At 41.6% G+C, this 8,522-nt stretch overlaps 2 long non-coding RNA genes across 2 annotated transcripts; both read right to left on the reverse strand.

The window, feature by feature from the left end:
* Positions 1-1,851: 1,851 nt before the first annotated feature.
* Positions 1,852-4,129, reverse strand: LOC146666197 (uncharacterized). The gene is made up of 3 exons (XR_014912751.1): positions 3,279-4,129; positions 3,082-3,193; positions 1,852-3,001 (listed from the first exon to the last, which is right to left on the reverse strand). It is a non-coding gene; the product is annotated as an uncharacterized LOC146666197 (long non-coding RNA).
* A 3-nt stretch (positions 4,130-4,132) lies between these two features.
* LOC146666198 (uncharacterized) lies at positions 4,133-6,291 on the reverse strand. Its single transcript, XR_014912750.1, has 3 exons — positions 6,243-6,291; positions 6,025-6,082; positions 4,133-4,411 (listed from the first exon to the last, which is right to left on the reverse strand). It is a non-coding gene; the product is annotated as an uncharacterized LOC146666198 (long non-coding RNA).
* Positions 6,292-8,522: the final 2,231 nt, after the last annotated feature.

The following is an 8,522-nucleotide window of genomic DNA, read 5'->3' on the forward strand; positions in this document are numbered from 1 at the left end:
ACGTGTTAGCGAGCTAACCACGCTAACGAGCTAACCGCGCTAACGACATGCAGCCCGGAGGAGCTGCACGGCCTAAAATCCTTTCATTTTCTCAAAACTCGACAGTGCGCCTTATGTATGAATTCTGGTTGTGCTTACTGACCGCGAACCGATTTTATGTGGTACACAGCGCTCAGCAATCTGTCAAATGTTTTAATATGACTTTGCTAAGCTACGGAGCTGCACCGCTTGATGGATTGTCGGAGGATTACGGCTACCGGGGAGGAGCCTCGCGGAGTGATACGTACCGTGCTTCAACGTAATATTACCGTACTGTGTGTGTATAAGGACCACAAATGGCACCTGTTCAGAGACGTGGTGCAGCTGTGAAATCTGTCTCTTTGTTATTATGCTCAGCGTCTATTAGTTTACATTTTGACTGCACAATTGTGAGCTTTTTGTTATGCACAAAAACAAGATTGTTTTCTTTTATTTATGGACCATGATTATTTAATAAATGCTGATAATTTATTTTTAAGTAATTTCTTCATGTACATCTACGCTGTATGTAAATAAAAGTGCCCGTGTGACATCTGGGACACAGTGTGACTAAGAACTCTTTTTGTTCTTAACTTATGGCTTTAAAAAAAAAAAAAAAAAAATCGAGATATATATCTTATATCGCCATCCAGCTAAAAAGTATCGAGATATGAATTTTGGGTCATATCGCCCAGCCCTAAGTGTGAGGGATTGAGGTTGAGTCCACATGTCCTGGGAACGACACCATGCAATCTTCTGGGATTCCTTAGTAAACCTGTGAACTGCACTTGTCCTTGGTCTTCACAGCTCACCTTTTTACAGTTTATTGAATCAAAATGCTCCAGTGACATGGATTCTACATTGTAACTGATGTGATGTTCTATAAAGTGGGTTTTAATAAAGAAAAGGCAAAAATTGGTTTGTTTCTTTATTCAATTTTTGAACAGTGATAGTCAGTACATATTCAGTAAATGCAAATTATTTACACGGCAGTGCACTACAGGCGTAAATCCAGACCCCTAGATAAAACATTATGGCATTATAGCAGTGACAACTCCACAGTAGCAGGTGGGATTTTTATTTTTTGAAGATGGCTCCTTTAACCTGTCACTACAGGGCCCTGTTTCAGGAAGCCGGTTTGGAAAACTCAGAGTGAAAAACGACACTCACGGTTGAGTAACCCCGAACTGTCCAACTCGGAATATTCCGTTTCAGAAAGGCTGATAACAATTAGTTCAGTCAACGCGGAGTTGCTTTAACCCCAAGTGAAGCGCGCGGACGAGGATACATAAAGCCCTGATAAGCGGAGCACAGATTAAGCGAGTCACCATGGAGACGGAGGGAAAGAAGGCGCGGTCAATGTATTTCACAGCGCTTGAGGCCGAAATTCTGATGGCAGCATATGCCGATAACATGCAAATTCCGCGGAAAAAAGTAACACAGCCACAGCTGCAAAAGAAAGGGAGCATGCATGGCAAAACATAGCCGACAGAGTCAATGCGTGAGTGTTAATTTAAACATTGATCTAGGGATTTCCACCCATTTAACACGTTATTTTATCATATGTTATTTTATTTGTTATTTTATACATTTTATTTTGTGATGTGATGTGAGCGCAGGTGCAACCCAACAGGCCCCAAACGTTCCTGGCAGCAAGTAAAAATGAAATATAAAAATATAGTCCAAACAGGTAAGGTGTAATTGTATTATGAGCCATAGTGCTTGGTCTGTTTGTCCCATGTAAATCAATTGCAGTTAGAGGCTACATTAATTTTCTTTCTGTAAGCACTTATTGAAATTATCTGAGCACATTACAAGTACATATTTGCTTACTCTGTATGCTCAAATGTGGCCCGTTATAGCCAACAGAAAAAAAGCGGAGGCCCGAAAAACAGGTGGGGGTCCTCCACCACCACCACTCACAGAGGCTGAGCAGTTGGCCCTCAGCCAAAACAGTGGGCGCCCTGTGGCCGAAGGCATCTCTGCGGGGACATCCTCTGAGGCAATAACCCCGCAAGACACAAGTGCCTACATAAGGGGTAAATTCAAAATAATACATGATGTGCATACATCCTTTCTTCACAGTCACCTTTGCAGTGCGACACATTCATTTGATAAACTCTTTACCATAATGAATTATTTTGTAGTGAAGTTATTTTCCGACTGATTTTGCCTTCCCTCAGCCTTGGTTGTCTTTGAGAGCATAATGACAATGAAGTGTAAGGTGCTTGGTATGTTTGTTAATTGCCATTTGGTCCCTTGTAAGTTATAAGTGACCTGTATAAACCTCATATTCTATCAGTTGATGGTGATGGTGTACTGCATCTGGTGCAGCCTCCTGTTGAGCCAGACCAACATGCAGTTGTGAGTAATACTCCACAGATTATATGAGTTTACAGTAGAACAGCAATGTTGTTAATTTCTTTACTACAGGAAAATAATGAAGAAACATTGACAGCTGTTACAGAGGAGGAAGCAACAGAGACACTTTATGAGGTTTACATCTTTTAATACTTTGTGTACAGGAAACACAGGCGACCAATAAAGCCAGTTGAACAAAAAATCTGTTTATTCTTCTTTCAACATGTTGAGGTGATGGGTCAAAGGAAATGATTGTGACATATGGTGTCTCTGACTGCGCTTCCATCTTGTATGTCCGTGGGAGGGTCAGGATGTTCATGGTTTGGATCACTGCTGATGTTTGGTTCAGAAGGACAGTGTTCTCCTCTAATTGTGGCAATGTTGTGAAGAATCACACATGCCACAATAATGTCACATGCCCTTTCTGGGGTGACCCTGAGTCTTTGCAGGCACTGGAACCGGGCCTTAAGCATTCCGATAGTCATTTCAATTCTGGCTCTTGTCCTGCAATTAGCCAGATTATATCGCTGCTGTGGGCCCGGTTCAGGGTCAGGGTAAGGGGTAAGCAAATAGGGTAAACATGGATACCCCCTATCACCAAGCAAGTAGCCAGTGAACTCTCCTAAGACAGAAGGATACACTTCAGTTCAAATGTCCCTGAAGCAATTGGTCTTTATATATTTTAAAGTATTCTCAACTCACCATGTCCAAATTTTGTGCTCAGTGTACATTCACGGAATATTTGTGAGTCATGGACAGAGCCTGGCCACTTGGCTTCCACATTTGTGATAATGTTGGCAGCATCACATATGATCTTCACAGTGCAGAGAACACAAATTAGCATCCATTACTATAATGAAATAATTTGTTAGTTTGACATGCTACAGGGAACTATGTACCTGCACATTAATGCTGTGGAAAGACTTCCTGTTCACATAGTCTTCTTCATTTACTGAAGGAGCAATGATTGGAATGTGAGTGCCATCTGTACAGCCAATCACGCCTGGGAACCCTGAAAATAAATGTGCAATTTAAGTAGTAGTCCAAGTATCACCACATCATACATTAAGTTTTGGTCATCCTGATACCTGCAATTTTGTGGCATCCCTCTTTGATAAATCTTGTGGGTCTGTGACCGGGGAACACCACAAACGTGTACAGGAGACGTTTCAGTGCAACTGTAACATTCCTGACTGCCCGACAGACGGTAGCCTTGGAAACGTGCTCAGCGTCACCAATATTATACAGAAAGCTCCCGTTTGCAAGAAACCGAAGTGCAATACAAATAATATGCAATGAACTGAGAGCATGTCCGCGATGTGTCACATGCGTAATATATGGCCTGAGGATGTTATCCAAATAAATTATAGATTGTGCTGAGAAACGGTAACGTTCGCACAGACAATCATCAGGAAATGATAAAATGTCCAAACGCGCTCTGATCACTCTCTCCCGGCGGAGAGCTCTGCGGAGAATTTGGGCTTCACGATCTACTGGCTCTTCAAGGAAGGGACACGCCATGTCTGACACTTCCTACTGTCAGGTTTCCGACAAAGGGGCGGAGACAGTCAGGGTTAGTTGTAGTAAACCTGCTAGGGGGCAGGTTAGCTTCACGGAGTGTGTCGTCATAGTGACTCACTCAGGCTGCAGCTGAACTCGCTTTGTGAAACCGAAAACCCAGAGTTTTCGTTAACTCAGGGTATACTTACTCAGTTTTTCCACTAAACCGGCTTCCTGAAACAGGGCCCAGATGGTCTGTTTATGTTTTGATCAAGAGCCTTTTTTTGGGGCAGCTGAAGAGGAGAAGTCCATCTTATGGCCAACCTCTGGCTGCATCTTGGTCACATTACCCAGCAAAACCCAGTATGCAGGTTCATCTGTAACAGTCCTTGTGCCACAGATCAACACTGTTGCTTCTACATTAAACAGAAGAGCAGTGACGTGGGTGCAGGGTGGCTTCAACCTTCCCTGTGATGCTCACAGTGACCCATGGCGGCAATGCTGGTTCATTCAGTCTTTGAGAGTGCAGTACCTGAAACACACAAAGTTAATTTAAATACAAGAACTATCAGCCAAGGCCGACATAAATGTGTTTAATCTACTTTATCATAAATGTAACAAAGTGTTTAGAAAGTTAGCACATACATTAATTTTTCATTTCTTTGTGTTCATCTATAGAACACTGCATGTTATAGTGTAAATCTGCCTGTTCTGTCAGAAACCTGCCTGCAGAAAAGGAACCTAAAGTATGTAATGCAAGGATGTCATCACTTTAGAGAGGGAGAAAGCATAAAGTGACAATTATGAATCACTTAATATGATAAGGAGATTCTGCAGGTCATTAATCAATGTATAGAATTAAAATAAAATGTATTTTTAGTGACACAAGATACAAATATGGAAGCAAGATGTATAATCGCCCAGTTTGGGGAAATTGCAAGGGGCCTCAACTTCTCCATTCCCACAATGTGCAACAAATGGGCACAGCTGATCTTCAACAGTGGAACATCGGCCAGTTACTTCCAACTTTAACGCAGCTTGTAGTCTTGGAGAGCAGCTCGCCAAAACTGCATGCACAACTTCTGCTAACAGTGGAAACGGATTAAGAAATCCATGCAAACAGATTCATAAACCGAAAGATTATTTTACAGGATTAATTATCATATCAGCCACTGGCTGATCAAACCCTGAGGGTGTATAGAAGAAGCAGAGGGAATATCCCGTTTAAGTTTAGATAGTATTTGTAAAGATACTGACCATATCCTTTTCTGAAAGTGTGGATATAATGGATGGGGTAAGGTACTGACATGCTACAACTTTATAATTGTTAAATTCTGGGTACAAGTATACATACCCATCTTGTACATGTTGATTATTATTATTATCCTACCTAAATACATGTTTCTTTTAATCAGAGTATGCTGTTTTAATGACTTTACAATATCATTTACATTGTGTTCCTTACATTTTCCCTAATTGTATGTTATATTAATCCTATATTTCCGTTTTAATATTACTAATGTTTGCCTTGTTTTCTTCACTGTCTGGTCTGCCTCTGTCTTGCCTGTATGGATGCATTTACACCTAAATTTCCCCAACAAGGGATGTTTTAATTCACCACTATTCCAGTGAAACACGAGTCTCCCATCTTCCTGCTACCGGTCTCGAGTTTTTGTTCACCAAAGCACACACCAACTTCATAGTGACGGACAGATCACTGCCCTTTTCCCGCCTTGTCTGACCGTGTTTTGTGGCTTTGGTTCACTTCGCCTCACTCTTCCCCATTCCTGTTATTAAATCAGGCCGTTCTGCAACCATGGCAGCCATTCACTCTATGGCTTTATTCATGGTGTATTTTACCCCTTCACCAAAGGCCGTTCTCGTTCCCAACATTATATTTGCAGTGTTCGTTTATCTATCAATATCTGCGGAGTATGGTTTTGTACCGAGTATCCGATTTTCTAAAGCACAGCATGTAAAGGGTAGCTCGGTTAGCAGGATGCTAGCATGTAGCGCTAAGTGAGACACGCCTCAGACGAGTTGAGCAAAGACCCCGTCTGTGTACTTTATACGTGAGCAACGGATTTAAATAAAATTAACGTTTCAAAAGACAAACTTGAAGATAAAAAAAAACAATATACTTACCGGAGAACCGCCAGGGTTTGCCGCTGCAATCTTGCTGCTCCTAAATTCAAAACTGCCTCTGCAGTCAGGCAGGGGAGGCGTGGAAATTGTCTTTGAGTTAGTCAAACGTTTTACTTAGTTCGAGTAGATGATAAAATGAAAGAAAAATGAATGGGATTTTAAGTAGGACTAGGCGTTCTGTAATGATCTCTATTTAGGAGAAAAACTTAATCACTCACCTTTAAACAGCTCTCTTTTAGGAGACACACTGCTGGCTAACGGTGTCATGTGATCAAACAGCGTAATTTAATTGGCTGAGAGCCGCTCGACTCGATCTAGTGCTGATTGCTCTGGCTTGGGTCATTCAAGTTCGTCACCTTTGCAGTTGAATTTTTGCAGGTGCAATTTTTTGCAGGTGAATATTTGATGGTGAATTTTTTGCAGGTGAATATTTGATGGTGAATTTTTTGCAGGTGAATTTTTGCAGGTGAATATTTTTGCAGGGAAATTTGGAGGGTAAAAATTCAGTGTTATAAATTCAATGTCTAAAAATAGTTGAATTCTGATGATACGATATTTCTTCCATAGAACTTGTCCCCCTTAAGTTTAGCAATTTACCGGAAAAAAACAGTAACCTCACAAAGTTATGCGCACAATGGAAGATACAGAATATATTAAATTAGTATCAACAAAAAAGGCCTTTAACTGGTGTAAACTGGTTTTTAAACGAGTCGACAAAAGCGCAAAAGAGAAGGGTATCCTTTGTTTTTTATTGTGTGAAAAGGATATAGTATAAAAATGTGTCATTCCCTTATGTACTTTATGTGTTGTGTACTTTATTTGTGTCCATTTTTATTCACGAGTGAGCCAAAAAAACAAAACAAAACAAAAAAAACCCCATTATTTTTAACCCGAAAAAATCAGAGGAACACCAATTAAAATGTTCAGATTTCTCTCTTCTCCCTCTCTGCACCCAAAGCCTGGCAGAGGGCTGCCACTTCGGTCCAGTAGCGGTTTTAGATACGGGCGATGCGGGCGATTGCCCGGGGCGGCATCGTGGTGGGGGGCGGCATCACGGGCATCGGCAAAAAAAAATGCTTGTACTCATGCTGCCCCGACGTAACCCAGCACATATTGGGAATGGTACAGGCACCGATCGGTTTTCTATCGCCCATTTGCTGGGAGTAAGGACGCCCTTCTTTTGCGAGGTGCGCCTGCTGCTTGCGACACAGGGAGGAGAGGACGGGGCGGCGGGGGATTCTCTGGTTGGCTGGAGCAGCATCTAATAACCAACTCGCAAAGTAAACAAAATAAAAACAAACCAACAAACACGAAAACACCAGACATAATACAGACTTATCATTTGCACCGATGTTTTTTCGAAATTCTATACACGAAAAGTGGGCGCGAGAGCCCTCGGTGCGCCTGCTTGCTGCTGAAGTCAAAGTAAACTTTATTGTCATCTCCGCTACAGTCCAGCAGTGTTGGTCAAGTTACTTGAAAAAAGTAATCAGTAACTAATTACTGAGGGAGTAGGGTAGGCGGAGGTTTACCCTGGTGCAGGTGTGCCGCAGGGTTAGGGGGGGTTTTTCGCTGTAAAAAGAAGTTTTCTTCCCACACACAACAGACACTAATGTCTTTGTCACTTTTTATGGAATCAAACTCAAAGTAAGGTCAGTACTTCCATGCTTTAAACGCTGCACGCTCATACTCTCTCCCGCACTCGATATATTGTCCGTTGTTGATCTGCACACAGCTGTTGTCACCAACGTCGCACTTGCTTACGTCACTGTCATGAGACATTCTCACAAAAAATCACGGTTTTAGTAACGCAGTAACGCAGCGTTCCTACGGGAAAGCAACGGTAATCTAATTACCGTTTTTGCAATAGTAATCCCTTACTTTACTCGTTACTTGAAAAAAGTAATCGGATTACAGTAACACGTTACAAGTAACGCGTTACTGCCCATCTCTGCAGTCCAGTATATAGAGAGACGAGACGACGAGGCTCCAGTTACAGCAGTGCAAGTGAACAAACAAAATATATAAGAAGAGTAAGAAAATAAATATACACTTTAGGATTCGGGGTAAAGGGATCAATAACAATTTAAAATTTACAGTTTGATGATTTAAAGTCTCACACACAAGCTGTCGAAAGGGGAGGGGGGGCTGCTGCTTCCAAATAGAGCACAATTAATTTATAATGTTGTAAATCCAAGCCCATTATGGATTCATGATTTGAATCCTGGGTCGTGTGAAATCTCAGAAATGCACCCAAAGTGAATCTGTGAACTAAGGTGTAGGTCTTTTAGGTTATGTTGTGGTGATCCTCGAGTTGGGGGATTTGTGTTCATACTGGACTGCAAAATTAAAACCAATTGAAGATGGACAAGAAAAGTTCAAAGCCATCAGGTCCTCAGTTTAGAAAAAAGAGAAAAGAAGAGGAGAAACGAGCAAAAGATACAGGTAAGCAGATGTGTCACTGGATAATGGCAGGTCATCCTGAAACAATCAGAATA

Source organism: Rhamphochromis longiceps, linkage group LG7 (assembly GCF_057381845.1).
Source record: "Rhamphochromis longiceps isolate RC_006_pf linkage group LG7, R_longiceps_female_GT1.1, whole genome shotgun sequence".
NCBI lineage: Eukaryota > Metazoa > Chordata > Actinopteri > Cichliformes > Cichlidae > Rhamphochromis > Rhamphochromis longiceps.